Below are 17,287 nucleotides of genomic sequence, written 5' to 3'. Positions count from 1 at the left end.
AAGAATTTTTTAAAATCCCAGCTGCACATACACCACTGGTATTCCTAGAATGCTTTTGAATAAATATGTACATTTCTTTACCCATCAAACACTTAATAAAAGATGGCTCCTCTAGGCAATTTGCAAACTATAGTTTCATCTAGATATATGTCAGTGTAAATCAAGAACCTTCTATTCACAGGGTTTTTTTTTAAACAAGTACACCATAATCTTTCCTACCCTTGTTTCTGTCAAACCTTCATAAATCTATCACACTGCACCATCTTCTCAGAATGCATTCAAAATCACAAATATTTTAAAAATATGGTAAAATAGACATTTAGCAGGACTATTATCCTAAGAAAAGCAAGTAATTTTCTCTAATTTTATGTAACAAAACTTTAATAGACATCAATTAATAATGTTTGAAGTCTAGCTCTTCATTACTTTTCTTTACCCATAAACTGCTCTTTTCACTGCTCTTAATATATATATGGTGAATATAACCAGCCTTTGCACATAAATGGCTATCCATACAAGTCCCCCCACTCCATACCAGATATTTAGGGTAGGATTAGTTGGACAAGACAAAACTGCAAATTTTTAAATGTCACTCAGTTTCTTTCAATCTAAACCTTCTAATGCTATCAGATAAATAGGTAACCCTAAAATGAATATTTTGAAATCTTCCTGTATTCCGTCATGGAATTTTAATATGTTTTAAGTTAAGGTCATATAAAGAATTTGGAATATGAAGAATCACCTCTCTTGAATGTATAGTTTATAGTTCTGTATTTATTGAATGCATTTGTGGACTCCCATAGGATGTGAAATGTATGGAAATCTATGTGCATTACTAAAGAAAGGCCTAAATTTATTCTTTCCCCACATCATGCTCTTCTTTGCAGTAGAGGCTTTTAATTCAATACAGAACTAGAATGAGATGGAGCCAATTTCCTGATCTATATGTGTGACAAATGCTAAATGTGGCACAAGATTAACAAATTAGTTGAAGTGTAGATCTTAAAAGATTGTTTAAACAGTCTCCCCAATGAAGATGCATGCTTTATTTAAACTAAAGCTTTATTTACAGGTGTGTAGAAAATCAGAATCTTATACCTTACAATAATAAAAATTAGTATACAGATCAATTAAATAAAACAACACAAAACACAATAACCTGAAAAAATAATAATGGGGAAAATTGTAAAAGGCTTTTTTAATAACTTGTTCTCAAATGCTGTTTCCTTTTGAATATTCTTAAATTTACTGTTTGAGAAATAATTTTATTCTTGATCATATGCATAAATAAAACTAATCATTATTTATGGGACATATATTGTGCACTTTTGAAAAAATATGAGCTGCTGAGTTATTGTCTCCTTTATTCTTGAATACTGCTTGTATAGTGCAGACTAAACTAAAATGAAAATGCATGTGTGTGTGTGCATATTATATATTAGTTATGGTTGGGGGGGGATCATGCACGTATACAAGCATACAGAGACAGAATACAGGCACATGTGTCTTTATAAAAAGGTTGTTTAATATGGCTCAAAATAAAAGGTATAGAATTTGACCTTTCCAGCTGACATAGTAATCACCTACTTGACAGAATCCAGATCTAACACCAAACAATAAAACCACATGTGACAGCAGAATGATTCATATTACAAAATTATTTGTTTGCAAATAGCTATAGTTAATAATCATATGTGTACAAATTAATTTTCTGTTTGTTTAAATACATTTTAGAAATTTTGGCTTTAAGATGTTATTAACTTAATTCAGAGAGGTTTTTAAGCATATGCTCTTAGATTACCTCATTCTTTCTGCTTTTAGAAGCATGTCATAGCCCACCTGTTTTGCTTTTGCCTAAATTACATCAAAATAATAGCATTCTTTAGGGCATACATTCCTACTTTCTGAATCCTCACATGATATCCATGTTTAAAATTCAAGTGGAGCCATATTCAGGTTGCATGTCTCAGTCACCCCATCTCCCCTTCACATATCTGTTCATGTTGACAGACTATGTCATAATACATCAACAGAAAGATCAGCACAGAAGAACAAAAATTCATCACCTGACAGCAAGAGGAAAGCTGATTTCCACTATTAAATTAGTAGAAATATACCATTATTTCTGTGCCAATAAGGATTCTAGGCTTAAAAGAATTCATGGTGTTATGATCCTTCAGAAGAATCCATTTTGTCTGTTTGAAATAATATTTACTTGTTAAAATGGCAAGGGCCAAGAATCAAGGATCAACACTCAGTGATACAAAATCATCTTCTTTGCTGTCTTTATCATGGCTGCAAACATTTGTTTTCCCAAAAGAAAGTTAGTCAGGACTTTTATTTCACAAATACATTTCTTTGTTTTATTAGTTCAAGAAGACTCTGATCTTGAGATGCTTTGACTTGGGCAACTCATTCATAGCTGAGGCAGAGGCTAAACACACACACGGACACGCACACAAATCTATCCTGCCTTCTTATTGGTGGAGACAGAGTTTTAACTATACTATCCCTGGCCTTGGTGTTTCAGCAGGAATTTAACAATACCTGGAATAAATAATGTCTTTTGCAGCCCAGGGCAACAGCTGCCACTTATGCATTAATTCTACCCCTGTTTGAACACTCTCCAACATATGCACTTCTCTTTTGTCTGTTATCTTAGAGTTGTGTTATTCCCAAATATTGACATCATCTACTTTTATCAGCACTAACTGCTCTGAAGCTTCCTAGTCTCATGCCCAGCTCCATTTCTTTCTATTGATTATCTTCCTCACTCCAGCAGGTACCTAGCCGGAGATGCTGTCCTGAGAAACAGCTTCCAATGACTTTATACGCACAATTTACACGGAATTGTTTAAAGAAGATATTAGCCTCAATACAAATCAGTGAACCTCATTTAGTCAATACTGCACAATTCAGCACCCTGTCACATGTTAGTCTTTAAAGTCAACTACCATACCCAATCTGCACATTAGCCATAGTATTTAGTTTCATATTAAAATGAGGTGAGCTTTTGTTTTGTTTTTTTACTTGACTTTTGCTTTAAATCTCTTCAGTGCCCTTTTACATCACCTCACTGAGCCATATGATAGTAATATAATTTTAAGTATAAAACGCTGAGATTAAATGCTTGATTTTTGACAGTGTCCTTAAATATAATAAATTCAAAGGGAAATACTGTTAGGTTAAAATGGAGTGTTTTTCATTAAGTCCAATCAAATGGTAGACAACAAAGGATCTTTTATTTGAGAATATGAAGTGAAAATGAAAACCAGAAAACCTTTACTAAGAAAAGGTCCAGCTAAATTATGTTGTAAGGAGCTCTCCAGAGTGAACCGTGTTGTTTCGCTAAGAGCGAATTAAACTAAGATGCATTATAGAGGGAATACTATACCAGGAGGCAAACCTTAGCATTTCATGGAAATGAATATAAGGCCCAAATTCATTCAAGGCAGCTTGGGGGAGGGAAGAATGTAAAGGTTATATATGAAAATAAATACTGCAACATCAAATCCACTCCATTATAATAAGGACAAGATTTGAGGATGAACATACTCATTTTCCTTTCCCATACCAATGCTATATTATTAGAAGGATGGCTTTGTTTTAACCTAAATCTCCACTATTGTTGTGGTCAAACTGATATTGCATTAACATAATATTTGTCAAAATACTCCTGCATTTTATCAAAAAATAATTGTTCCTTGTGTAATAAAATTATAAATAGTTGCAATATATGTATCCTATGTAAGCACTTTGAGCTGAATTCAAAGTTGTTGAGATAAACTATACTGCACTGGGTAGTAATCCTGCACATTTACCTGGGAGTAAGTCCAACTGAATATGGTGAGGATTGTACTGGTAATAGCCTATAGTTACTGGTTTCTACATTTAGCTGAATAGCAATGAAAAAATGCTATTTTCATTTTCAAATACAAATGCATCTTATGTTCTTCATTTAAAGAGGGATCCTAAACATCTCCTGTTCTGTGTAATATTTTTTAAAGGGAAAAAAAGCAATAATGTGTACAGGATGTCAAAATTGTAAGTCTCTTCTCAAGAAATTATGAGGCATTTGGATGAATAGAGAACAAAGAAAATAAATTCTTTTGGAGAAGACATGAAAACTTCATTTAAATATTGATTTTAAAGATGTTACAGCCATTCTTTTAGATGCTACTGTTGATAGAGAAACTGATAAAAATAAGAACTTAAGAAAATATATGAACACATACACACACATCTGGCAAAGGTGGTTGTACAAATATAGAAGCTGTATTTTACAGGGGTCTTTTCTTTTTGATCTTTTTCTTCTAAAGATGTCAGAGAAGGAGCTAAGGTTCTGGACCCCAGGTAACAGAAACATGCTGTAAGATGACCGGCCTGGCCTCCCCAAACACACCCACACCCACACCCACACGCACTTATCACTTCCTGACACAGAATAGCCTTTTCCCCTCACTAAGATTCCAGGGAGAACAATTCACATATGTAAAGGGGAAAAAATGTTGCACGCACAACTTGAAATAACTGCATATTCAAGCAGCAAAAAAGGCAGGTGTAGTTTGGGAATTTCTTGTGCTTGCTGCTCCTATGCATGTGTATGCTATTTAACAGAATTGAAGTCTATTTTTCATGAACTGAAAATATGTTAGTGTAAATATTCAGCTGGAAGAAGAAATTTGCCAGACGTTATTTGGCCATGCATATAGGTAGCTTTGATTATTTTATTTGGTGGGATTGGGGAGTGTATTATATCTTTCAACTGTTAATCTCAATCTCTCTCTCTCTCTCCCTCCGTGCGTGCGTGTGTGTGTGTGTGTGTTTATATCTGTATATTAAATTCTGTTTGCAATTTCATTTGCAAATATGTTTGTTTTCCTGAGTCTATGTTACGGGGAAAATGCAGCTAAACTTCTGTAAAATCATGCTGTGTTACTGTAACAGAAGCAAAAGAAACAAATAAGGACGGCACTATTCAGTTGTGATTATGAATTCTTAATTCTCACTGGTTTCAAGCAGATAATTAACAGCTTTGAATCTGTCCCATTCAGTGGTGCTTTGAACAGCTTAACTGTGATCATACTCATAGTACTGTTTCTGTGAGTATTACATGTTTATTAAGCCATACAAGAACACATTTTTAAAACTATAAATTGCTATGAACTATTGCTTCCCCTTCCCCATATTACATTGACAATGTTGACCTTGGATAAGCATTATATCACACATACACACCCTCTATAACTTTATAGAAGATTAACTCTTCTGTCATGATTAAAATTTTCTGTCAGTGTTATCTTTGGTATTATTACTATTATTTTGTTGTTGTTATTATTGTTTAAAATGCAAAATGTTCTGCATTTGATACTAATCAAAAACTAGTTCAAATTACATTATGCTATAACTAAGCTGCATCTATGTCATATTACTTATAAACGGAAGAAACTGAATTCTGTTTAATATTATTTGGTGACATGATGGAGAACTTATTTTTAAAGTTGTTGCTGTTTTATTTTAATCCACATGGTCCCCATAAAAAACAAATGTTCCCCAAGGGCTAATTCTTCAAAGTAAGTTTGTTTGGTTTGTTTGTTTGTTTTACTTACAATAATGCAATATTATTGATAAAGAATACATGTATATATTGAACCTGTTTAAAGGTAATCTTAATATATATTAGAAAAATGTCTAAATTATTTGGGCTTCCTTCTGTAAGTTCTTCATTGTCAAAATACCATGATGAGTTGTATTTATTAGCAGTATGCTATTCACTTTCTTGCTGCTGTTGTTAATGCTTATAAATGTTGTTAATGCTTATAAAAGTATGCTTTTATCTTAGATATGTATATCTATGATTTAGGCATGTGTCACTCAGCATTAGCGTGCCAATTTTTCAGAAGAAAATGGAAAAGAAAATCTAAATCTCTCCTGTAAATATGGCCAAGTTCCAGAAAGTTATTCAGTACTATTTTTAACTTTAAGGTAAGCATCAGCTGAGAAAAAAAATCACATATATATTTATGATATATCTAAAGCCAAATTAGGTATAAAGCAGTCTAAAGAGTTTCCTGCTCTCTGTAATGAGTCTCTATAGATGTTCATACAGTGAACTGAATAGGGTGAAGCTATTAAAGGAACTGTAATTGCCTTCCTAAAGTAATAATATATCTGGTACAAATGTCAATAAAACCCTCAAGAATTCATAGGTTCTTTACCAATTGGAGTGACTCAATTGTACAACACACTCCTAACTATGTTTACATGGAAGCAAGTTTCCTTGATTTCAATGGCATTTACTTCCTGGTAAGTATAGTTAGGATTTTATCCTTAGACTATTGTGTTTGCATTTGCCCATCGTTGCATATAGGATATCACATCCTTGTGTTTGAATTAATATCTGTGTGCACATAAGAATAAAGACTAAAGGAAGATACAGTAAGTGAAAGCATGGGTAAAGTCATTATCATTTTTTGTTCCAGAGAATAAATGTGCAAACCCAAAACCTATGCATGCTTAAATAGAAGTAAATTTCATGGTGATTCATGGCCCTTGGTCCCATGTAACTCTAGGGCATAACACTAAAGTTGAAATATACGTGCTGGAATTCTAGAAGATGTTACCTCACTGATTTTGGATCTGTAGATGAAAGGAGAGGGTATTGTTCTGTTGCACAACAGAAAATCCAAGGTTCTCCTGCCATGCATTCTAAAGTTAGTACAAATAGGTCTGCTCAAAGATACTAGTGCCACTGTAGCTAATGTAAAACAATTTTGTGTACACCCAACAGCAAATTCTTGCAGCTTGATATGTGAAGGGTGTGTGCATGTATGTGTGTGTGTGTGAGAGAGACAGAGAAACACAAAGATTGTTCTATCATATCTCCAGATCACAAGCACATGGTAGGCGTGTCATGAGGAGAGCCAGCTGGAGCCCAGGGGTCAGATTAGATGACCCAGGAGGCCCCTTCTGACTCACTGTGTTTCTATGTCTCTATGTTTCTATCACAGTTTGCCATGGCATCATACATCTTCCCAAAATTAGCCGTAAGGTGACATGAGGAATGCCATAAGACACTACCCATGATAAAATAGTCATGGTGAAAACAGTCCTCCATGGTAACTATTAATTCATCATTCTAAAATTGGCAAAGGAACATGGGCAACAATTCTACACGCTGCTTTGCATCTTGTATTGTGCAATAATACATACAACTGTATGCAAGTTTGCAGCCTTTGTTACAGAAATATTGCTTTTCTACCTATCATGTAGAGTTACACATACCTAAAACAGTGGTATCTGTAAATATTTATACTGAAAAGAAACTGGCAAATAAAAGGGAATTTATATTTGTTGAATTTAGTTTTGTGAATTACCCTCAAAATAAGGATTCACATTGTCCATTTTGTTTATTTGTTGGTTTTTACATGGTGGTGACAACTATCACATGAGAGTCTGGTCATTTGAAATGTACAGCATGTGTTGATTCTGTGACAGCTATTTCAACATGCACAAGTAGTACCTATCAACAGGATGAAAGCTTGCTTTGAATGGGCTTAGCATTTCAATCCAACCAAAACAAATACTAGTCAAGAAAATGTTTAAACATATAAATATTGATATTACTGTTTCAAAGTAGATTTTAAAAATGTTTGAATGATGCTACATAGCATGTCCATGCACACATTTTAAAAAGCACTATTAGAACAATTTCTTTACATGTAGTTTTCTATATATTTACTGTATTCTATTTCTATCATATTCAGTATCTCACAACATTTTTTGTATGTAACTTTGACTGGTTTCAGTGTAAATGCTGATCCAGATCACTGCAAGTGCTCCATATATGCATGTGTAATTTCCATGCTCACAAATGTTCACCTGTATCTGCAATGCAAAGAAATGAATGATGTTAGTTAGTGTTCTAAATGTGTGAGCTCAGAATATACACAAGAGCTCCTGTATGCCTTATCCTGTAGCTGACGACAGTGGAGCTATATGAGATATACAAGGTAGTTCAGCTGAAGCATTAGGATTTATACTCCCATTATACCATTTGTATCAGTGGTATTGAACTAGTTTAAATCCATGTTGATAGCTTAAATTTGCCGAAACACAGCTTTATTGGACCAATAGTCTGATTTCAGTCCAAACAAATAAATACTAACATAGAATATTGATCACTTTGCTTCCTCATAACAATGTATTTCCAGTAGAGATACTGATCCAGTATTCTATTCTGGATTCATAAGAGGAAATGCTAGATCTACAAAGCAGTCAATTTAAATATAACTACAAGTATGGTGTATTAACGAAACAGAGGGTTACTTCTTGAATTAATGTGTGCAATAATAAGATAGTTTTAGCAGGATGTGGTTTCTCAAACAATGATGGTCTCCCATCCTAATACTTCCCTTATGCACTTTAGCTACAACCCTGCATATGTCATGCAGTGGGATATATATGTGCACCCTAAACTGTATTATGATTTTAAATAACAACTGATGGAGCACTAGTAGCACGCTAAACTTACAAACTTTTCCATTCAAAATCAGGCCAAACAAAATTCTAAGCATTTGAGATTTGATTTGCAGCTGGACAGCAAAGGGATGGTTTAATTTGGGATTCTGTATTGACTGAGGGGTTGAACCCAATGACACCTTCCAATTCTACTATTTTATGATTCTGTGAAGTTTGGTGATATTTACAATCAAGGAAATAAACTGACACAATTATACACACTTTGAATAACTGGAAGAGCACCCATTTTCCATTTATTTACAACTTTTTTATACTATTTAGAAAACACGTATGTATTTTCAACAATTGCATACTGCTCCATAGTATAGCAGCAGAAAAGCAAAAGATAAAAACAACTATATTAAATCAGAATATTAATAAAACCTTGGCTGGAATAAGATGTTTTTAGGAAGCATTGCTGGTGGCTGTCACACTCTCACAGATAGATAATTTCACAGAAGGGAACCACCACACAGAAAGCTCCTTTCTGGATAGATTCCAATCAGATTATTGGTGCATATGGAACCACCAGCAGCAAGCCTTTGGAGGATTTTAGTGACCAGGCAGGTTGATAAGAGAGAAGATGCTTTCTTAAGTGTCCTGGTTCTAAGTTCTTAAGAGGTTTATATACAATTACCAAAACCATAGACTTGATCCAGAAGCAAATAGGCAGCCAGTACAGTTCCGTGGCAAAGGAGCTACATTTTTTTAAAAAGACAGTTCTTGTCAATAGCCAAGCTGCTGCATTAGCAGCATCCATCAGCTTAAGTAGCAGCCCTGAATATCGTGCATTGCAGCAACCTAGTCCTAAAGTTACTACCACCTGTAGTACAATGGACAGGCTGTCCCTATCCAGGAGAGGCCATTGATGAGGAAGCAGTTAAAGCTGGTAAAAGGCACTACAAGCCTCTCTGGTGACTTGGGAACTGAGCAACAAGAAAGGATCTAGGAGTACCTTAGACTACAAATCTGATATTTCTAAAGTAGTACAACCCCAGGTAGAACAGGAAATTAACCTCAGGAACCACTCACCCACAGGGTTTCCATGTTGCCAGATTCAGTTTCAGTTTATCATAGCCATCACATAGTCTAGGAACTGATCTAGGACTTAGACAACTTCACCTGATTCGTATGTTACAAGGAGACAGAGCTGTGTGATACATCCATTCTGATGGCCTTTGGCTCCAAATCCACTGACTTTGTCAGCAGCTTCATATAGATGGTGACCAACACTGGGGAGAAAATGCTACTGAGTGAAACCCCAGCTACCAAATGCTACTCTCTGAAATTGTTCATGCAGGTAAAGCAGGAATCACTGTAACACAGTGTTTCCAGTTGGCAGCCCATATAGTTAATCTAGGGAATATCATAGCTGATGGTATCAAAGGCCAATGGGAAACTGAATAGAAATAGTAGGGTTGCAGTCCTCCAGTCCTTCTTCAATAAAAGCCATCCATCAGGGTGACCCATGCTAATTTGTACCTATACCTCAGTCAAAATGCATACTGGAATATACCTGGGTAATCAGTATCCACAAAGAGTGCCTGTAGTTACTCCAGCATAACTTTTCAAGAACATTTCCTAAGAAAGGGGCATTTGCTTCTGAGTAGTAGCTGTCCAATACCATTGGGTTTACAGTGGTTTCTTCAGGGGCAGTTGCAATAATACCTCTTAAGGAATGAAACAGCCATCACTTCATGCAGGGAGATGCATTTAATACTCCGCAATTTAGTTGCCTAATCTTCTCCAAAAATCTGGACACAACAAATGAAAATATTTACTTAAGACTAGATATTGATGCTTAAGGTAGAGCACACTAACCACTGCACTAGTAAAAAGTGTCACTTAAAACCTATTTTGTCATGATAAGGATACAACCGTGATGCACATTGCAATGTTTATCAAGAACTGGAATCTCAGTAACTCAATTCATGTCCAATGTGGTTTGCATGAAAACAAAAGTTGATAGACTGAAATATCCTCTGGTCATAAGCAGTTACACCAACACAAGTGAGGACCACATTGGTATACCATCCAGCACATTATGAGTATAACGTTGGTTTTGCCTTCCCCAGCGGCTTGTAATTGGATCAACTGCTCCAGTTAGCCATATGGTCTTCCTACATTTTCTTTGCTTTCTGCTGACATCTTTAGGATAACACATCATTAATTCTTGTGTCTACAAATTCAGATGATATGGGTTGATCTGCAGCTGTTTTAACCTGTATATTAAGTGTGGGTATCTGACAGCATTCATCCTGTCACAATACCCTATGCTAAGGACTTATCAACAAGTGGCACCAATTGTATACTAGAGCCGAAGCTTGCAGGAGTACTGTACCATCACCCTCGGTTATTACCACAGATTTCAATGATATCTTCCCCCACCTTCATACTTCCATGATCTGTCTGAGGTTATGTGCGATCATTGCACTGACTCAGTTTGCACAAACAAGGCAGGGTTAACCAGGCTTGTAGCTTGTCAATATTGCTTTGCATGTGGGTTTCATGGTAGCTGGATTTCCCTCATTACCCTCACTGGTGTGGTTTACCAGGTGGTATTGTTTACTTGAGCAGATAGGAACGCTCAGATAACTCAAAATATGTCATCAGACATGCTGCTCAGGTTTACATAGCACTGTAATCAACATCGTGGCATTGGAAATAAGATATCCTGACTTATTTCCCTCATTGCAGTCATACAGACTGGCCTGCTAGGCATGGGACAATGCATTTTCAAAGCAACAGGGTTTGGGCTCAAGAAAACCCACCCGCAGAGGTTGTGTGTGGGTTAAGTGAGGGGTGTTGTTGAGCTGAACAAACAAGTCATGAAGAGAACCAATGGTTTGCTGTTGGGTTGTGAAATATTGGTTGTTCTCAGCCAGGTTCAAACAACATGATTTTTCATGATTCGACAACAACCCATGGTTCAATGACAATTCATGCTTAAGTCATAATGCTTGAGTGTGGGTCATTATGTTGCCTGCACTTAATTAATATGTTACTCCTTGTTATACTCTAAAGTACTAGAGGGAACTTAGTCTTGAATATGCAATTAAGACCCTTAGCTTTGCAAAAGACCTCCTAGCACAAGAAAACTGCTTAGATACAGATCAATGCAGCTGCTTGCTATTTTGGGCTTTCCTTGAGGATGAAGTGGTGGGAACTACTATGATAAGCACCTGTACATCCACATTTACCACAACATCACACAATCCAAGTCTTAGGATCACAAAAATGTATCAGTAAACACAGTAAAACACTATGCATATTGTTGATGCAATATTGATAAGTATGAATATAGAGCCATCAGTGTTTACAGAATAACATCACTGCCTGAGGAATTTACAATCCAAGGTATGACACATGAAGTAGAGATTAAAAAGGGTAAAATGTGTTTGATTCAAGTTTCAGTGGTAGGTAAGGAATTCCAATGGAAAAGGTAGATTCTGAAGAAGGATATTAAAAAGAGATCTGACAGCATATGGGTGTTCTAGAACGTATTCCTGAACTTAGCATAAAGGGAGCAGCACAGAATGTACAGAGAAATGAAAGAGAACAGATGATTTTCCAATGTTTGAAAATAGTAAAGGGGCAAAGGTCATAGGCAGGTACATACTGAGATATAAGAGCAAATAAGGTTAGGTAAAGTGAAAGAAATATTTGAAGATAAAATGAGGAGGGCTGTTGCATTTGGTGAGAGTTCTTTGGATGTTTTTTCTTGTTGGGTTTTTTGTTTTGTTTTTCCAAAATTCAGTTCAGAGAGGAAGCCAGAGAAGGGAGTGTAACATGGTGAGAAAAGAAGGATGAAAGGTTTGGGTGGCAGAATTGTGGCTAGTGAGAAGGAAAATGAAAGAGAGGCACATCCTTTTTTCAAGTAGTATGAATGATCCCCAAATTATAATGGAAAACTTTAAAGGCTGTTTATTCAGTATCATTACAGTAATGAAAATGTTTGTAGGATTAAAAGTTAGACCATGGTTGGGGAAGAAGAGATGTAGATATAGCTAGTCCTGGCCTCTGCAAAAGGGTTTGGGCCTAATTATTTTTAAGTATAATTCAACCAACATCTTCTCATGCTTAGTTGCACTGAGTGACACTATTTGTGCTGCTGAAACTGAGCAGGTTGCTGTCAGTTTAAAAATGACTATAATAAAAGTGACCATGAAGATGGATCTTGTGATTTTGCGTTTCTAATCAGTCATCTGTGAAGAACACTTTTGCTTTGATTCAGCAGACTGGTGACAGCCATGATTGATAGTGCATGAGGATGAAAAAAGGTTATTAACTGTCTTCCTATTAAACTCAATGTATTACCCCTGTAGGTGCATCTCATACTTTAACTTAAAGTACTTACTCAGGTAAGGTCAAGAATGAACTCTATAAACACCATATCCATCCTGTTGTAGATGAACAAGGAACTCCTAACATTAATATTTTGGAGATCCACATTAGATAGTATGTAGATTCTATTACCTATTATATGGAATAGAACAAAAAATCATAATTACTATTTGCGCAAAACTGGAAACATGCTAGAGACATCCTTATAGCATGTGAAATACCTAAATATTCATATCCATAAGAGTATATCACATGCAAGAAATCTGATTTTTAAAAAAGGTGCAGGACATCAAATTGCTAAAAATGACTGCAGAGTAGTAATACTGCAACTTTCATAAAATAGTATTTGATGTACAGTTGAATATGAAATATAGAAATATGCTAAAGATAAAAAGAAAAATCCTTTGTTTTGAAAAAATATTTTAGAGGCATTTTTATTCATTTTCCTTGTTTCCATTTATGATTTTGATGTTACTCATCAACATGAAAAAATGCATCTTCAATTAACTACATTTTTAAAGTTAATTTCTAAAATTCTACAGATAGGGTTGATTTTCTAAAGGTTACAACTGTGACTGATTAAAGAGGGTTTTTAAATTACTTTTAAGGAATAAATGCTAACAATGTGACTTGAAAAAAATGCATGGGATTATTACTGTTATCTCGGGTAATACTTATTAATACAAGAATTCAGTCTAAGGAAATATATGCATATATTCTTTATATAATTTAAAGGTTATTGTAAAAGAAGCCATTTTAAAAATAACCTATTTTAAATAACATGAATATGTTCAATATTTTGAACTAGTTCAATCTATTTGTGGATATTTTTAGCTGTCAGATTCTTACTAACAGATTTTTCAGGTAAAAGAAACCATCTATATGGTATGTAGATATGCTTCTATAAATAAATGTATAGCTGGTTTAAAATAACCTGTTACCAAATACTCCTATAAAGAAATAACTTATGCAGTGCCCCTGAAAAATACAAAGCTGTACTTCCATGAATCTTTTTTCATAACATTTCTGCATTTTTATAATTAATATTTTATTCAGTATTTCTAACTTCTTTAAACAAGATTTTAAACAAACTCCAATTTAAAATTAAAACCCTTGCTATGTTCTATTGTAAGGCAACTGAAGCAATTCCAATAATAAATTCAACCTTAAAACGACAACACAGCTGCTCTCCCATCATTTAAATTCTTTGCACCAAATAGTCTGTCATAAAATACAGAAAGCATCATAAAGTACAGAAATATCTTTTCCTTTTTTGTCATGATGCTTGTATATTTCTGCAACTGAGAAAATAATTTGCTTAGTACAATAACGAACTCCATGAGTACTATCTTCTACTAACTACATGGGATCCCATTGGTTCAGATGGAATGTTAAACAGCATATTAAAACATTTCTGTCGCTGTATGATATGTCATCTCAGGTGTGAATCTGTAAATATGCACACATTTTCCAGTCTTTAACATTTCTTCTTTTTAAGAAATCTGTCTTAATCCCACATGGATTCATAACCAGTATGCGTTCATTCAGACAATCTGTGGATTGTCTCTGCGGATGTTGGTAAATAGTAATGTCAGGAATAAGGATTGTTTTTATAATGTAGCCATCAGTATTTCAAAAGTTTGTTAAAATTAGATTGATATATTGAACTTCAAATTAAGGAAAGTATGAAAGTAGTATTGTAACACTGTCGAGAGGTTTCTTAGTTAAATCTTTAATGCTCCTTTTCATGTGTTCATATCTATATTGTGAATGACTTCGGGGAAAGGAGGAAGGAAAAAGTATAATTCTTTCCTGGAGAATGAATAAGGCATAAAATTCCAAAGATCACAATCCAATCTAATGTAAAATAAGGAAAAAACATGATTGGTCAGGCACATGAAAGCATATTTTTTGGCAGAGGAGTTGAAAAGTATAGCAACATGGATTAGTTAAACTAGGTCTATGAGTTTATTCTTGGGTCATATTTGGGAAAGGCATCCAGTTTACATCCCTTTGGTCAGAAGTTAGATGATTACTTGCCTAAATGACAATTTACAACCCCTGCTATATTGCTTCACACTATTTTAAGACCCTGAAATCTGCTGGCAGATATATATTGAAAAGTTCAAATCTATTCATATGAAAAACAATGAAAATGCTGCCATGAAATCTGGGGGAAAAATTAAGTATTGTTGCTCCATCAATTTCAGATTAGTGCTTCAATAACATCAGGAAGCACACGCACACTCACTCACACACACAGCCCATATAGGCTAATTTAATCCAAGACAGCTTTCCTCTATTGTGTGTCTTGAACCTAGAAAAGGCCTCAAAAACCGAATGAATTGCATTTGCAGAAGCAATCACATGGCATGTTGTTACTGTCAACCAGTCAAGAATAAGTAAAAGCATGATCTCTGACTATCAAGATTTAAATGACTTTCAGCACCATTCCCAAACTGCTGAAAATGGTATTCAACAAAACATCTGATCCCATTGCTTTAGCAGCAGTGCAAACAGTGCCTTGCACTACTGCAGTTAATAGCATTCTATACCACATTTTTGTGCTTGTCATTTTAAAGCTCTAGCCACCCATTGTGATACGTGGCTTCACAGGGCCCTGCAGGACTCCCTCTAAGTGTCTCTACCTCTCCTCATCCCAACAGTCATGTAGGTCTGTACAGCTGGAGTGACAAGGGTCAGTAGTGTCAGTGGCTGCTGTCATGCCAGTCCTTACAAGCTGATGCAAGCATGTCCTTCCATTAGGCAGGGTGAAGCGGCTACCTTGGACAGAGTATGCTGGGTTGGGAAGTGGTCTTAAAATGTTGTAAGGAGCTATCTAGCCCATGCATGGTCTGTTCTGTCCACCCAACAAGCTAGCTTGCTTCCCTCACTTTTGGTTGAGAATGGTATCCCTTCCTAGGACTGAAGCTTCAACTAGCTGTTGTGTGTGAAATTGCAATGGGTACCATCTTGTCCTTCAGCTCAGGCATTTAAAAGGCCTTATCCAAAAGGGCTGGGAAGGGACCATCCCACTAGATTACACAAATAACTGTGCTTGCTCAGCAGCTTCCAGAAATAAATCATATGTCCCATTCAACAGACTAACCATTAAATAATAAGCATATTTACAAGAAAAGTGGCTGTACCTCAGTGGTAGAACACACACTCTGAGGTTTAATTCCACCATGGGCAGGCAGACCTTAGGCTGTTGGATTTTCCTTGTTCTGCTAGAACTGCAAAATCCACCAATCAACATGCATTTAGAATTAAAGAACAGGGTGCCTATGAGCACACTGAACCTAAAAGTTTATAGAGCTTTTCATACAGATTCCAGTCCCAGTTACCGCAAGTTTTCTTATTTTCAGCAGCACAATTTAGGTGAAAAAGGTTGTGTTGTTGCTGCTCTTGTTCTGTAACTGGGAGTCAGAAACATCGAATATAAGTAGATGAGCCACAGGCAGTCACCAATCTATTTCCTGCCCAGCCCAGCATATAAAACACTGGGTTAAACTAATAGGCTAACTTGGTATCAGGCATCTTCCTACTTTACTACCCTTAAATAAGTTCCACTTTGTTCAGTGGAGCTTATTCTTGGGTGAGTATACTTAGTTGCTAACTAAACTAGTTCTAAGGCAAATACACCTGTGTATATGGTAAAAAGATTATATCTTTTTTTTGGCTTTTAGCCTTTTAGAAGGTGTGAGAATTACAGGCAAGAGGCAGTGATGCAACCTACATGACAAGGCAAAATTTCCTTCCTCAATAAAGCATTTTTTTGTCTTTCACAGTGCAATCCTAAGCATGTTCGGTGAGAATTATGTCCCAGTGAGAATTAAGTAATTCAGTGCTGTTTACTTCCTACTAATATTATTCAGGATGACAGTAGCAAAAAGTTTCAACTGCAGTTCCATTTTAGAGAAGAAGAATGCCCAAGTGAAGAACCTCAAATTACTCTACCACATGTTTCAGTGGCATCTGGAGGTGGATGAAACGAGGAACTGAGTGTCAGACAATTCACCATCTCCTAGTCATTTCAATTTAATTGTTCTGGAGTAAATGGGTTCAGGTTTCTGTCCAAGGTTTGAGCCTTCAAACACGATATGTGTCTGGGGTGTGCAGTTTGATCTAGATGTCAGACTGGCAGACTGCAGCTAGAGAAAGGACACAGTATCCTCCAATAATTAAGGAAAATAGGTGCACATAGTATGTAAGGGAAGAGTTCTATTATTGCACTATAGAAAGTAACTTGTGCAGGCAATCTAGTTCCATGGCGTCATTCCCTGCAAAAGCTACTTACAGCACAATCTAAACCTATTCACTCAAAAGTAATATGTACTGAATCCAATGGAGAACACTTGCATATGACTGCATTCTTATATTTCAAACTGCATATGATCCTGTTACCTAGAGAACATATTTT

This window comes from Varanus komodoensis, unplaced genomic scaffold (assembly GCF_004798865.1).
Source record: "Varanus komodoensis strain SLA01 unplaced genomic scaffold, ASM479886v1 scaffold14_1, whole genome shotgun sequence".
NCBI lineage: Eukaryota > Metazoa > Chordata > Lepidosauria > Squamata > Varanidae > Varanus > Varanus komodoensis.
The sequence above is the reverse complement of the archived record's forward strand: the minus strand, read 5'-3'. Positions refer to the sequence as shown.